Here is a 7,340-nt window from a genome sequence, read left to right as displayed (position 1 = left end):
TAAGTACGAAGAACGAATGTCATGATATTGATTCAAGATGGTGATTATTTGTCCTCCACCAATAATTTTTCCGAGTTAGCTAGTAAGACGATATGTTTAAAATGTAAGCCTCCAAAAGAGCAATTCATCACTTCCGTACATACATTTGTGTAGGCACTTTAGATAATAGCATTAGAATTACCAGTTCATTTTACGTGGATATTCACAATCCTGCATCACTAGGTAAATATGAATGTAGTGGTGTGGACATGTTGGGACTGTGGATCTCACGGGGAGCGTGCAAAGGATAAGTCCCTGCAGACACACTATCCTCTGTGCCCGCGGTGGCTCAGATGGATAGAGCGTCTGCCATGTAAGCAGGAGATCCCGGGTTCGAATCCCGGTCGGGGCACACATTTTCAACATGTCACCAATGAAGTACATCAACGCCTGTTTGCAGCTAGGTTGTCCATTTAATTATCATTTCATTTCTAGCAAAGCTGCATGGTCATCCACGGTAACTGTTCTTACGGGAACAGATACTACCGTCATATATACTGTAGTTAAAATATAGCTTCCCGGCCATTGACCTTCTTGTGCGAACGCACATGCTATGCCTGAACTCGAACGGGACTTGCTAGATTAATCTGCCACGAGTAATGAGTATGATGGGCAAACATCTATTAGGCGCACTACGAATGTAGTGGTGTGGACATGTTGGGAATGTGGATCTCACGGGGAGCGTGCAAGGGATAAGTCCCTGCAGATGCACTATCCTCTGTGCCCGCGGTGGCTCAGATAGGTAGAGCGTCTGCCATGTAAGCAGGAGATCCCGAGTTCGAATCCCGGTCGGGGCACACATTTTCAATATGTCCCCAATGAAGTACATCAACGCCTGTTTGCAGCTAGGGTGTCCATTTAATTATAATTTCATTTCTAGCAAAGCTGCATGGTCATCCACGGTAACTGTTCTTACGGGAACAGATACTACCGTCATATATAATACGAATTTCTTTTAGAAATTTCTGGAAGCTTTTGACAGTGATCTAATTTCAGGCAGTTATTAATCATAAGTCATCGAGTCATAATTACATAAAGATTTGGACCAAATTTTCTAATCTACGTTATTACTGTGGACAGAGATGTAATAAATTACTGTCATGTCGTTGATGCAGAACACTGACGACTTTTCCTTTTATCTGTCACTTGTAACATTTTGAAGGTCAACACTTTCACCTTTTATGTTAGTTACTTACAATCATCACGGTTGTAATATCGACGCTTATTAATTTTCAAATGTAAGATGTAAGATTTCGTGCAAAAAAAAAAAAAAAAAAAAAAGTGTATCAAGTAGATTTCGTGCAAAAAAAAAAGTGTATCAAGTAGTTTACATAAACAGCCCATTCTGTTGTCAAATACAATAGAAGCACTCGAGTTCAATAATTCTTTGGCCTTTGTTGCTGCTATAGTTGCCAACAGTTTTCTTACCATGTCTGTCGGGGACGGCTCCTGTATAGGTTTGCAGGTTTGCGCTATCCCCAAGGAACAATTTTGTTCAACTGTGTTTGCCTTCTGAGCGTTCTATAATAGTGGAGAAGTAGCGCGTCGTTTATTTCTTTTGAAATGCGGGGCTCCAAACGCCGAACGGAGCGGAGTTGGACGGAATGTGCCGACGGCGACCGCGGGTCGCACTGTGGATGCAAACGTGGACTTCAGTGTCTCGGAGGGGGTGCGGGGTGCGGGGTGCGGGGGCAACTCCTGGCATCACTGTACTCGCATGCGGGCCTTGTGTGTACAAACACCTCACCCGGGCCACCCTGCCAGCTGCACGAAGAGGGCCGGAACTCTTCTGAAGGGAATCGAAACTATCGGATCTTCGAACAAAATGGGTTTCTCGCTCCACCTCACCAGTTCAGGTGCAACCGCGAGCGAACTATTTCCTGTGCGTTGTGTTAGTTATTTTAGCGTGGGAAATAGTGAATTTTGAGGTGCAAGTGACAAGTGAATACGTGAAATAATGAATCTGGCAATTGCACTGCTCTCTGAACCCTTCAGTTCACGGACGTTTAAAGAAAAATTAGAAATCAAGAGGCTAGGTAGGCCGACTCCTGCTTTAACAATTTTGCAGACCGTTACAAAGAAAAGTCGCCAATTCAATAGGAAATTTAACTCTGAACTGTACAATAATCATGAATGGCTGTGTGGTGGTGACATGAAAAATGCCTTATTTTGTTTTCCTTGTTTATTATTTGGAGGAGGTCTTTCATGGTCTAACAAGGAGTCTGTGACATTCAACACCTCAATGAAAAAACTAGAAAACATGAACCTTCTTCAGTCCATATAAGTAACGTTTTGAACGTGGCAAGTTTAGGCAATGTTAATATAGTTACCCAATTAGACAGTGGGTACAGAGGGTCCGTGGCATTACACAACCAGAACGTTACCGATAATAGGTACATATTTAATCTAATTATTAACTGTATTCGTTTCTGTGGTGTGTTGGAACTTGCCCATAGAGGACAGGGTGAGACTAAATCATCTTCCAATCCTGGTATTTTTCGTTCCTTGATTGAATTACACTCTGTATTAAAATCGCATTTAAAGAAAGCTACAGTTTTCCAAGGAACCTCAAAACCCATCCAGAATGAACTCCTCCAGTGCATGCTTCAAGTCTCCCAAAGGAAAATTAGAAAGGAAATTAAGGGTGCTGAGCTTTTGGCCATAATAGCTGACGAAAGCAGTGACGTAGCCCGTGTTTTCCAGATGGTTATAGTATATGGGTACATCATTAACGGAAAACCAGTTGAAAGATTTTGGGACTTCATAACACGAGAAAAGCATGATGCCCAGTCTTTGGTAACGTCCCCCATCGAACAGATAAATAATCATTTGGGGGATTGTCCACATAAGCTAATAGCGGAAAAATATGATGGTGCAGCAGTCACGAGTGGTTCGTCACGTCGGGTGCAAGCTCTTGTTAAGGAAAAGTTTTGCAGTGCTTCATACACTGATTGTTATGCTCACCAGCTGAATCTGGTGAGTTAGTAAAAATGTGGGAATATTCTTCACTAAACTTCAGGGACTTTGCAGCTTCTTTTCAGCATCTCCTCAAAGAACAGTTCTCGACGAAATAGTACGAAGACGACTGCCACGTTCAGTACCTACTCGGTGGAATTTTCAGTCAAGGAGCGTCAATATCGTTTTCGAATATAGGGAAAATATTATAACGTGCTTGAATAATATGAGCCAGGGAGAAAAACTGTGTAATGAGAACACGATCCTGCAAGCCTGTGACTTAATAACGATTATGAAGAATGAAAAGTTCATTCTTTGGCTTTCATTTTTTTGTAAAATCATGATCCATGTGGATATTTTGTATAACCAGCTACAAAAAAGGGATATTGACCCAACTTGCGCACAAAATCAGCTGACAACTTTTGAGCTTGAAATAACGAACATTAGGGAAGGAGTGAGTGAAAATTCAACAGGTTTACACGAGTACCATAAAAGAGGGAGAACTGAAGATGGCCCAGCGATGTGTAATCTACTGCGGGAGGATAAAGAAGTAGGTTATGTCGTAAGTTACGACGCAAAAGAAAGATTCAAGTTCACTGGACACGTAGTTGCAGCCTCTCTCTTTCTACCCTAAAAATTCGCTACTTACTCTTCCAGTTTTCCAGAAACTTCTTTCAGAGCTGCTATTGAATGCTAATCTTTTTTGGAAGCAAAGAAACTTTTAACGGAACTCTCAGTTATTTATGGAGGAGATGAGTTCAAAAGCATGTGTGGAGCTTTGAGCTTTCTGAATTACATAACAGACAATAATCTTTGTGATACACTGAGCGAATCTGTGAAGCTCCTGAATGCGATACTTACAATTCCAATGACCAAATCAGAAGCAGAACGCTGCGGAATACTATGGACCAAGAAAGAGTATCAGCATTCTCTATTGAAAGAGACCTCGTTTTACGAATTGGAGACTTCAATCAAAGAGTGATTGAAAGATTTGCAAATATGAAGGAAAGGTGGATAGAGTTCCTGTACAAGTGATCATCACCACATCCAAATTCAGAGAGAAATTCGAACGGCGTTAACATCAATCAAGCTGAAAAAGGTTAGTAAGGCATGCCTACCACTTTTTGAGTTCATAGAGCTGCAGTTAATTCCTTTTATTCTGCAAAGGTAATACTTTTTTCTGTGTACGCCTTTTGATTTTATTATGAGTAGATGCAGGAGTGACACGAGCGAGCGGTCTGTTTATATCAGGCATTACAAAAACATGAGCAGTGTACTGATTTTCTCTCTTTTTTTGATGTTTTCCTTCGTGAGCAATGTGAACCACTATCTTCTTTGGTCACGAGCCACCACTGATACCTATTACACGGTATTACTTGCATCAACTCTGTCTTTATGTGCATGTTACGCAAGACTTCTTCCTATGACGTGATGGGCAAGATAGAGACTGACTTTCTCTTCTGAAGCAGAGTTCACAGTCATGTGAATATGTCATCGAATGTTTATATTATGTAATGGTCGATATTATAATTCTCTACTTTTCTTATTCATCGGCGAATTTTGTTATTCTTATTTCCTGTTCACTGAAATATTTTTATAAGGCTTGGAAACAGACAACGTGAATGCATTACCAGAACCAGATACGTTTCAGTATATGCTACTGTTCCAACAGCCTGTCGATATTCGCCATGAACCAAGAATTTGTCCACTTTTTAGAGTGTAGCTTACATTGTGAAAGTCCGAATAGCCTGACTAGCAAGTTGTCTGTTCGTTACTACAGAAGAGCACGTGCTGGTAAACACACGAACTGAGCCGCTGCTAAGTGTTTGCTTACATTTTTCATTTAGTTCGGCAGACGTTTGAGCGACTTCTCCTGACAGACACTGATTTGCAGCTGTGTTATCCTGTTACTATTTGATCAAGTTTCAGATTTACGTTCGTACAAATGCCAAAGACACAATGTAAATACACTCCTGGAAATGGAAAAAAGAACACATTGACACAGGTGTGTCAGACCCACCATACTTGCTCCGGACACTGCGAGAGGGCTGTACAAGCAATGCTCACACGCACGGCACAGCGGACACACCAGGAACCGCGGTGTTGGCCGTCGAATGGCGCTAGCTGCGCAGCATTTGTGCACCGCCGCCGTCAGTGTCAGCCAGTTTGCCGTGGCATACGGAGCTCCATCGCAGTCTTTAACACTGGTAGCATGCCGCGACAGCGTGGACGTGAACCGTATGTGCAGTTGACGGACTTTGAGCGAGGGCGTATAGTGGGCATGCGGGAGGCCGGGTGGACGTATCGCCGAATTGCTCAACACGTGGGGCGTGAGGTCTCCACAGTACATCGATGTTGTCGCCAGTGGTCGGCGGAAGGTGCACGTGCCCGTCGACCTGGGACCGGACCGCAGCGACGCACGGATGCACGCCAAGACCGTAGGATCCTATGCAGTGCCGTAGGGGACCGCACCGCCACTTCCCAGCAAATTAGGGACACTGTTGCTCCTGAGGTATCGGCGAGGACCATTTGCAACCGTCTCCATGAAGCTGGGCTACGGTCCCGCACACCGTTAGGCCGTCTTCCGCTCACGCCCCAACATCGTGCAGCCCGCCTCCAGTGGTGTCGCGACAGGCGTGAATGGAGGGACGAATGGAGACGTGTCGTCTTCAGCGATGAGAGTCGCTTCTGCCTTGGTGCCAATGATGGTCGTATGCGTGTTTGGCGCCGTGCAGGTGAGCGCCACAATCAGGACTGCATACGACCGAGGCACACCGGGCCAACACCCGGCATCATGGTGTGGGGAGCGATCTACACTGGCCGTACACCACTGGTGATCGTCGAGGGGACACTGAATAGTGCACGGTACATCCAAACCGTCATCGAACCCATCGTTCTACCATTCCTAGACCGGCAAGGGAACTTGCTGTTCCAACAGGACAATGCACGTCCGCATGTATCCCGTGCCACCCAACGTGCTCTAGAAGGTGTAAGTCAACTACCCTGGCCAGCAAGATCTCCGGATCTGTCCCCCATTGAGCATGTTTGGGACTGGATGAAGCGTCGTCTCACGCGGTCTGCACGTCCAGCACGAACGCTGGTCCAACTGAGGCGCCAGGTGGAAATGGCATGGCAAGCTGTTCCACAGGACTATATCCAGCATCTCTACGATCGTCTCCATGGGAGAATAGCAGCCTGCATTGCTGCGAAAGGTGGATATACACTGTACTAGTGCCGACATTGTGCATGCTCTGTTGCCTGTGTCTATGTGCCTGTGGTTCTGTCAGTGTGATCATGTGATGTATCTGACCCCAGGAATGTGTCAATAAAGTTTCCCCTTCCTGGAACAATGAATTCACGGTGTTCTTATTTCAATTTCCAGGAGTGTAGTTCTGTTTTGATGATATAAAATAGTACATCAGAAAATTCGCTACGAAGTTCGCTGTAGCTCAGTAAAAATCGCACTGCTGTATATGAAAACATTCTTCATGTATTCTAAGTTGCCTGCCTCGGCTGCTACATCCTCAATAGAGGTAGTCCACGTATCATTGTAATAGCCGTAAAGGCGTTTGTTGTTAACAGGTACACAGCCTCCAAGGACCACAGGATACTGCCGACGTGCCGTGGACTGGGTGTCTCAACAAGACAGATGTTTCTGTGGAGAGACGAGATTAATCTAAGGGCCCAGAAGAGAGCCAGCAACTTCTTCAGTAGTTGAGGGAGCCAAGGTCTCAATGATTAATCTGGGCAGCACTAGCCGGAATACTCTTGCTTTGCTGATACAGTTAACGACTGAAAGAAAGGGGAAATTACTACAGTAATTCTTCCCGAGGGCAAACCGCTTTACTACGTGGTTAAATGATAACGACAATTTCTTAGGTAAAATATTTCGCAGGTAAAATAATCCACCATTCGGATCTGCTCATAAGGACATCATCATCAGGAAAAACAAAAGTGGCATTCTTCAGGTTAGGCCGTGGAATAATATAATCCTTTATCGGATATGTAGGCTAGAAAATTTAAAAAGAGAGATTGAAATACTGAAGTTAGGTATAGTGCCAATTACTGAAGTAGAGTTGCTATAAGAGGAGGACTTCTGGTCAGGTGAGTACTGGGTTACTCAAGTATGGTTATGTTTGTCTCTATGACCATCTTCAGTAGCAGCTGTTATAATCAATTATTAATGTTTTCTTTCCGTTTGTTGCTTGTTGCAGTTAAAGACTATTTTTCAGCAGATGCGATCCGGTTTCACTTATTAAGTATGTTCTGATCACATACTGGAGAAATTGAAATGTAATACGTCTCAGGATGAGATGACATCTTTTAAGCCATCAGGGAATAACTTC

The 7,340-nt window shown here is 44.0% G+C and overlaps 2 non-coding genes across 2 annotated transcripts; both read left to right on the top strand.

Annotated features, from left to right (window-relative positions):
• Positions 1 to 316: 316 nt before the first annotated feature.
• Positions 317 to 391, top strand: Trnat-ugu. Its single transcript has one exon. It is a non-coding gene; the product is annotated as a tRNA-Thr (tRNA).
• Positions 392 to 761: 370 nt separating this feature from the next.
• On the top strand, positions 762 to 836 carry Trnat-ugu. The gene has a single exon. It is a non-coding gene; the product is annotated as a tRNA-Thr (tRNA).
• Positions 837 to 7,340: the final 6,504 nt, after the last annotated feature.

Source organism: Schistocerca piceifrons, chromosome 3 (assembly GCF_021461385.2).
Source record: "Schistocerca piceifrons isolate TAMUIC-IGC-003096 chromosome 3, iqSchPice1.1, whole genome shotgun sequence".
Lineage (NCBI taxonomy): Eukaryota > Metazoa > Arthropoda > Insecta > Orthoptera > Acrididae > Schistocerca > Schistocerca piceifrons.
The sequence above is the reverse complement of the archived record's forward strand: the minus strand, read 5'-3'. Positions and strand labels throughout refer to the sequence as shown.